Source organism: Lactuca saligna, chromosome 8 (genome assembly GCF_052625555.1).
Source record: "Lactuca saligna cultivar CGN05327 chromosome 8, ASM5262555v1, whole genome shotgun sequence".
Classification (NCBI taxonomy): domain Eukaryota; kingdom Viridiplantae; phylum Streptophyta; class Magnoliopsida; order Asterales; family Asteraceae; genus Lactuca; species Lactuca saligna.
Window position 1 is genome coordinate 17,143,857 of NC_136424.1, and position 9,166 is coordinate 17,153,022.

The window sequence follows — 9,166 nt, forward strand, 5'->3', positions numbered from 1 at the left end:
CACATTAATTTAATTAATCTCTTTTAACCACATAATTAATTCTTGATCAATATTAATTAAACAATATGATTTCTCTTTTAATATATTATTCACATAATATATTAATAAATCATAATTAATCCTCTTTCTTCATAATTTATCGTATTAGTTGTTATGGTGAGGGAAACCCAAAAGGACCATGCTCATAATCGGGTCAAGTACATACCAAAATAGTTATGGCCTTAGACACCTAATCCAACAGTCTCCCACTTGGATAAGTCTAATAACTATTTTGCAAGTACGACTTCAGAACCTGATTAGCAATCGTAGCTTTCAAAATCCGTTGTCAACTCTGATCTTATCAGAAACACGTCCTTTAGATAAGGGATCATATATTCCTACATTCTAGATATCGTATAGACATGAGACTTGGATTTTTAATCATTTTGTCTATCTATGTGTTGTTTCCTGATTTCCAATTTATGATGACTGGCAACAGACTACAATTGAACACATCAACTTAGTCCAGGCATGGCCAAGCGCTTAGGGTGTCATCACTAAATCATAGAGGGGCCAACAAATATCGCTTTTATCCCTCTTAGGGTAAAAGGAACGAATAAACTTCGACTTAAATGCTCGCTTGTAGCTACTCATCAAACCACACACAACAGTATGTTTTATAACACCAAGTTACTGGTGCGTTTACATATTATCAATGTGCAACCGACTTGTAAATTACAACTCACATGTCTCGGTTTCAAGAATATAAGATATTATCATCTCAATAATCACCGTGATAAAATCCATGAAGTGATGCAAGTGAGTGTGGGTTTAATCCAATACTCAAATCTTATTTCAGGAGCACTCATGAACATTGCAGCAGACTTTTGCTATTTCTAAAACGCTTTATACAATCTACCATCGGATTCATGAGATTCTTACCTCATTACATACTTCCAAAGTATGATCGACTATGAATGGTTTGAATAACCTCGTTATTTTGGAAGTCAAAACATGCAAAGTGAAACACAAGAATAATACTAATCCTATATGGCCCCAACACTTTTGAGTACAAATAAAATACCTTTATTTAATTGTCATTGTAACAGCCCGGAATTTCAAGTATTATTATACTATTGTTTTTTGGGGCATCTTAGGAAGGGACTCGGCGAGTTGGAGCCAGACTCACCGAGTAGGACCACAGACTTGGTCGCGGGTTCGCGACTGGACTCGACGAGTCCAGGTATGGACTCGGCGAGTCTACGCTGTTCAGCAGAAACCCTAGCCGTTTGGTTTTGGATCGTATATAACGCCCTATATGCCGTCATTGTCCGTCTTTTAGCCGATTGAGAAGAACCCTAAGCGTCTGTGGACATCTAGAGCAAGATTGGAGGCTATTGGAACCTTGAAGAGATTGTTGGGCAAGAAGGAGAGGAGTTTTGGCTAAAGGAACAGCAAGGGATTCGAGTTCTGAGGTTTGGGGACACAGAGAGTGCGTTCTTCAGGTAATACTTCAGATCATTTCTGTTATATTGATGTGTGCACGGATTTAGGGTTTATGAAACCCATTTGGTGATTAGATGAATTATTACCTTGTTACCCAAACGATTATAACCCTGTATTAGGATGTTTAGAGGTCCAGAAGGTCCCATGCTTGTGTATTTCGGGACCATACGTATTTCAGGAAGCAGTTTGATCGACTGCATGGCACGGACTCGCCGAGTCCAATGAACAGACTCGGCGAGTAGCTTGAAGATTGACTGGGACTCGTCGAGTCGTTCTTCAGACTCGGCGAGTGGAGTCGGGGTGGCCCCGCGATTCTTCCACGAGGATCTCGTCGAGCCAAGAGGGATACTCGACGAGTAGAAAGGGAACATCAGGGAAAGTTGGGGAGGATGTCTAGACTCGCCGAGTCGCCTTTGCACTCGCCGAGTCCGGCCAAGTTGACCGTTGACCAGAGTTGACCTGCATGTAATTTCTTAGGGTCAGTTGTCTTGAATGATAAGAGTATTAATAAGGGTATATGGTATTATAGGGAGTCTGCAGATCGGCGGATCGAGTGCGAGTGATTTCAAGGGTTGATAGTTTTCATTACCACGAGGTGAGTCTTCTCACTATACTGTACCCGGAAGGGTTTGACTGTGTGACCGGAAGGTCGGATATGATATGTGTTATATATGCTATAAATAGAAAGGTAGTTGCTATGCGTGCTATGTATGTTTATATGGGCCGGAAGGCATAATGTTATGTGACAGAAAGGTCAGGTATGATATATAATATATGTGCTATATGTGTTAGAGTAGATGTATTATGTGCTGTGTATGTTCATGGGCCGGAAGGCAATATGTTATGGGCCGGAAGGCAATATGTTACGGGCCGGAAGGCAATACGTTATGGGCCGGAAGGCGATTATGTTACGGGCCGGAAGGCGATGTGTTGTGGACCGGAAGGTCAGGGCCTGGAAAGGCGTATGTGTGTAAGTCGTATACTGGGGAACTCACTAAGCATTTATGCTTACAAGTTGTTATGTATGTGTTTCAGGTACTAGCGAGGACCGTGGGAAGGCGCCGGCGTGATGCATACACACTGCTATTATTTGAGATCTTGGGAATTTTATAAATGTATTTTGATATGAAACTTGGAATAAATATAATTAGTTGAATGAAATCACTTTATTTTAAATGAAAATTTTATTTGAAAATTTGCGTTGTTACAATTGGTATCAGAGCCTTGGTTTGAGGGATTCGGGTGTACCTTCGGGTGTAACTGAACTCAAACCGAGGATTTGAGGAAAAATCTTTTAAAAATAATAAAGGCATAAACTTTTATAAATGGTAAAGTGGTAAACAAGAACGGAGCAGTGTGTACGATCAGCCAGCGCCCGAACGGTAAAGATCCCCAGAATAACTTACAATGTTATGTTATGCACCGAATTATGAATTGTTATGCATGCTAGAAGACTAGGTATTCATGATAGGACTAGAATGGCCTGTTTTGTGATGCCTTAGTCTAGGGAGTTGCTTATATGAGATAGTCGATAGCGTGCAGGTAGATAGTGCATATCAGAAGTAGAGTAATCAGTATTCAGGGTTTGGGGAGGAAGATTTGGGACGAATGTTGATACGGTGTGGTCGGTAGTATTGGGCCGTACTACCGAAGACACCGGGTCAATGGAAGACCCAAGTAAGAATCCCTGGATATCGGAGACTGAGTAGGGTTGCGTTATCGGGTACGATTGTACTTGATGGAGTCTCTGATAATTTTATGTTGTATTTCAGAGACATCATGGTTACCACACGTCATGGGGCGAGTTCGAGCAGTGTGAGCGACGAGGATATTCGTCAGATGATTCAGGAGGAGGTAGCTGCAGCGATCCGGGCTGAGATCCCGGAGATGTTTGGGTCTATTAAGACCACACTGATGGAGACGTTCGAGGAGCGGTACGCCGCACTGACTGAGGCTGCAGCCGCTGCCGCTACCGCAGCTGTGGCCACTGCCAGGCCGCAAGGGGGCGATTCGTTGCTGTTTCGGGAATTCAGCAACACGAAACCCCCTGAGTTCGATGGGACGCAGGATCCGATTGCTGCGATGAGGTGGATCGCCGACATTGAGGGGTGCTTCTACACTTGCTCATGCCCGGAGCACCTGAGGGTACGGTTCGCCTTGAACCAGCTCCGTCTGGGAGCGAAGGATTGGTGGAAGTTCGTGACGGCGAACTTCACTCTGGCGGAGATTACAGAGGTGACATGGGAGAGGTTTACTGAGATGTTCAGGGACGAGTACGTTCCCCCAGTGGAGAGGGAACGATTGATTCAGGAGTTCTTGACCCTTAAGCAGGGTACTGATTCCGTTGCGGTGGTCACACGGAAGTTTCACGAGAGGGCGATGTTCTGCCCTTAGCTGGTGTCTACAGAGCAGTCACGGATGAGCCGGTATTTAGGCGTTTTGAGGAGGGATATCCGGGAGTTTGTGTCAAACTCCACCTATCGTACTTTCACTGAGCTTCAGGCGAATGCCAGGAAGTGCGAGATCGAGTTGGAGACCCAGGCTAGGGAGGAGGCCGAGTCTCGGCAGGTGGACCGGCGGCCGGCTCAGTCTCAGCCGGCAGCCAAGCGGATCAAGTCCGCTGATTCGAGGATGGGAGGTCCGAAGGGCCGCACTTGCGGAAAGTGCGGCAAGGGTCATGAGGGGGCGTGTCGAGCGGGTGGTTGCTACAAGTGTGGCAAGGAGGGACACATTGCCAGGGATTGTCCTAAGGGGTTTATGGTTTGCTTTCATTGCAACCAGACGGGCCATCGGAAGGCCGAGTGCCCGCAGCTTCGTCAGGGATCTACACCTACTACCAGGACTACTGAGACCCGACCGGAGAAGGTCGAGGCCCCGAGGGCTCGCGGGAGAGCCTTTCAGCTGACTGCGGAGGAGGTCCGCGCTACGCCCGATGTTGTGGCAGGTATGCTATAATTCACGTATTTACCTTAAAGTCGAAATGTTATGCTTATGTTAATATATGTGTAGGTACTTTTCTTGTGAACTCTATGCCTGCTCTAGTGTTATTTGATTCGGGTGCGAGTAGATCCTTTGTATCTTTAGCTTTTAGTCAGCATATCAGCATTAGTCGTGAGCCGTTAATTCGGCCTCTGAGCGTTTCTATAGCGGCCGAGAGGGTGGTTTGTGCCACGGAGGTTCTTCGGGGATGCGTACTAGAGATTTTCGGGGTTACGTTTCCGATTGACCTAATTCCTATTGCGATGGGGGATGTCTGTGTCATCGTGGGCATGGACTGGTTGAGCCGATTCAGCGCTGTCATCGACTGTGAGCGCCAGATGGTGACTATACGAGACCCTAGTGGGGGAGTTCTTACGGTATACGGCGAGGGTACCCGTTCGGGATCAGCTTTTTGTTCGGCCGCTAGGGCGAGGCAATGTCTACAGCAGGGATGTAAAGGTTTTGTGGCGTATGTGATGGATACGCAGGAGGCTTCCGAGAGACCGAGGACAGTGGAGGAGGTTCCAGTGGTGCGCGAGTTTCCAGATGTTTTTCCCGAGGAGTTGCCGGGAGTACCTCCTGCGAGGCAAGTAGAGTTTGGTATCGATCTGATTCCGGGGGCTGCGCCTATTGCGAAGGTGCCTTATCGTCTTGCACCTCCAGAGATGCAAGAGTTGTCCTCGCAACTCCAGGAGTTGCTGGGGAAGGGATTTATTCGGCCGAGCAGCTCGCCGTGGGGAGCACCGATTCTGTTCGTCAAGAAGAAGGATGGTTCACACCAGATGTGCAAGGATTACCGGGAGTTGAACAAGGTGACGGTCAAGAACCGCTATCCGTTACCGAGGATCGATGATTTATTCGATCAGTTGCAAGGGGCATCTTGGTTTTCCAAGATCGATCTGAGATCAGGGTACCATCAGGTACGAGTGCGGGATGAGGATGTCCAGAAGACAGCATTTAGGACGCGGTATGGGCATTACGAGTTCATGGTGATGCCTTTCGGGCTCACCAATGCCCCGACAGTGTTCATGGACCTCATGAACAGGGTATGCAGGCCGATGCTGGATCGGTCTGTGATTGTATTTATCGACGACATCCTAGTGTATTCGCGATCTAGAGAGCAGCATGAGGGACATTTGAGGGAGGTCCTTGAGGTACTGAGATCGGAGAAGCTATATGCAAAATTCTCCAAATGTGACTTCTGGTTGCGGGAGGTCCAATTTCTTGGACATGTTGTTAATCAGGCAGGGATATTGGTCGATCCGGCCAAGGTTGAAGCAGTGATGAGTTGGGAGGCACCGAAGTCACCTTCCGAGATCAGGAGTTTCCTTGGGTTGGCGGGGTACTATCGGAGGTTTATTAGGGACTTCTCCAAGATCGCAGTACCGCTCACCAGATTGACCCGGAAGGGTTTTGCATTCTCATGGGGACCCGAGCAACAGACTTCCTTCGAGACACTTCGTCAGAGACTATGCGAAGCCCCGGTATTAGCTCTCCCGGAGGGGATGGAAGATTTTGTCGTATATTGCGACGCATCGATTTCGGGACTGGGTGCAGTGTTGATGCAGAGAGGCCATGTGATAGCTTATGCATCGAGGCAGCTAAAGCCTCACGAGGCGAGATATCCCACGCATGAATTAGAGTTGGGGGCAGTAGTGTTCGCTCTCAAGATTTGGCGTCACTACCTGTATGGGGTTCGATGTACGATATATACGGACCATAAGAGTTTGAAGTATTTGATGGATCAACCGAACCTAAATATGCGACAGAGGAGATGGTTGGATGTGGTCAAGGATTATGACTGTGAAATCCTATACCACCCGGGCAAGGCTAATGTGGTAGCCGATGCATTGAGCCACAGGGCGGAGAGCACTCCATTGCGAGATGTATGTCTGAGACTGACGGTGATGACTCCGGTATTGGATGCTATTCGTGGGGCATAGGCCGAGGTTGTGAGATCCGAGATGCAGAAGAAAGAGCGGGTCGTCGGGTTAATTTCAGAGTTCGTTAAGGATGGACGAGGACTTCTGACGTTTCAGGGTCGGATTTGGGTACCATTCGTGGGCGGTACGCGTGCTACTTTGATGGAGGAGGCTCATAGATCAAAATTCTCGATCCATCCCGGTGCTACGAAGATGTATTTGGACTTGAGGAAGGAATACTGGTGGCCTTGTATGAAGAGAGACGTCACTTGGTTCGTTGAGAGGTGTTTGACCTGCCGTAGGGTTAAGGCCGAGCACCAGAGACCGCATGGTAAATTGCAGCCTTTGGAGATTCCTGAGTGGAAGTGGGAACAGATTACTATGGATTTCATCACCAAATTGCCAAGAACTGCCAGAGGAGTCGATGCAATTTGGGTGATTGTGGATAGATTGACGAAGAGTGCACACTTCCTTGCCATCAGCGAGAGTTCATCAGCGGTGAAGTTGGCGGAGTTATATGTGAGAGAGGTGGTATCTCGGCATGGAGTGCCGATCTCGATTGTTTCGGACCGTGATGTACGCTTCACTTCCAGGTTTTGGAAGAAATTCCATGAGGAGCTGGGTACTAAACTGCATTTTAGTACCGCATACCATCCCCAGACAGACGATCAGAGCGAGCGGACGATTCAGACATTAGAGGACATGCTTCGAGCGTGTGTGTTAGACTTCGGGGGTAGCTGGGATGCACATTTACCCTTGGCTGAGTTTTCCTACAACAACAACCACCATTCGAGCATTGGTATGCCACCTTTTGAGTTGTTGTATGGTAGCAGGTGTCGGACTCCCATTTGCTGGGGAGAGGTGGGACAGAGAGTGATGGGCAGTACAGAGATAGTACTCCAGACGACAGAGCAGATTCAGCAGGTTAGGCAGAGGTTATTGACCGCCCAGAGCCGACAGAATAGTTATGCGGACAGACGCCGGTCCGAGCTTGAATTTCAGGTTGGCGACTTCGTTCTCTTAAAAGTTTCTCCTTGGAAAGGAGTGATCCGGTTCAGGAAAAGGGGCAAGTTGGGGCCCGGTTCATAGGTCCATTTCGTGTGATTGCAAGGGTAGGCCGGGTAGCTTACCGGTTGGAGTTGCCAGCAGAGTTGGGACAGATTCACAATACCTTTCACGTATCACAGTTGAGGAAGCGTATAGCCGATGAATCGGCAGTGGTTCTGTTAGAGGATATTCAGGTGGATGCGAGCCTGAATTACGCTGAGAGACCAGTAGCTATCAGGGATCGGAAGATCAAGGTTCTGAGGAACAAGGAGGTACCTCTGGTGTTGGTTCAGTGGCAACACCGGAAAGGATCGGAGATGACTTGGGAGCCGGAGCGTGAGATGCGGGAGCAACATCTGGAGTTATTTGCAGAGTGAGACTTCGAGGGCGAAGTCTAGTTCTAGTGGGGGAGAGTTGTAACAGCCCGGAATTTCAGGTATTATTATACTATTGTTTTTGGGGCATCTTAGGAAGGGACTCGGCGAGTTGGAGCCAGACTCGCCAAGTAGGACCACAGACTTGGTCGCGGGTTCGCGACTGGACTCGACGAGTCCAGGTATGGACTCAGCGAGTCTACGTTGTTCAGCAGAAACCCTAGCCGTTTGGTTTTGGATTGTATATAACGCCCTATATGCCGTCATTGTCCGTCTTTTAGCCGATTGAGAAGAACCCTAAGCGTCTGTGGACATCTAGAGCAAGATTGGAGGCTATTGGAACCTTGAAGAGATTGTTGGGCAAGAAGGAGAGGAGTTTTGGCTAAAGGAACAGCAAGGGATTCGAGTTCTGAGGTTTGGGGACACAGAGAGTGCGTTCTTCAAGTAATACTTCAGATCATTTCTGTTATATTGATGTGTGCACGGATTTAGGGTTTATGAAACCCATTTGGTGATTAGATGAATTATTACCTTGTTACCCAAACGATTATAACCCTATATTAGGATGTTTAGAGGTCCAGAAGGTCCCATGCTTGTGTATTTCGGGACCATACATATTTCAGGAAGCAGTTTGATCGACTGCATGGCACGGACTCGCCGAGTCCAATGAACAGACTCGGCGAGTAGCTTGAAGATTGACTGGGACTCGTCGAGTCGTTCTTCAGACTCGGCGAGTGGAGTCGGGGTGGCCCCGCGATTCTTCCACGAGGATCTCGTCGAGCCAAGAGGGATACTCGACGGGTAGAAAGGGAACATCAGGGAAAGTTGGGGAGGATGTCTAGACTCGCCGAGTCGCCTTTGCACTCGCCAAGTCCGGCCAAGTTGACCGTTGACCATTGACCAGAGTTGACCTGCATGTAATTTCTTAGGGTCAGTTGTCTTGAATGATAAGAGTATTAATAAGGGTATATGGTATTATAGGGAGTCTGCAGATCGGCGGATCGAGTGCGAGTGATTTCAAGGGTTGATAGTTTTCATTACCACGAGGTGAGTCTTCTCACTATACTGTACCCGGAAGGGTTTGACTGTGTGACCGGAAGGTCGGATATGATATGTGTTATATATGCTATAAATAGAAAAGTAGTTGCTATGCGTGCTACGTATGTTTATATGGGCCGGAAGGCATAATGTTATGTGACAGAAAGGTCAGGTATGATATATGATATATGTGCTATATGTGTTAGAGTAGATGTATTATGTGCTGTATATGTTCATGGGCCGGAAGGCAATATGTTATGGGCCGGAAGGCAATATGTTACGGGCCGGAAGGCAATACGTTATGGGCCGGAAGGCGATTAT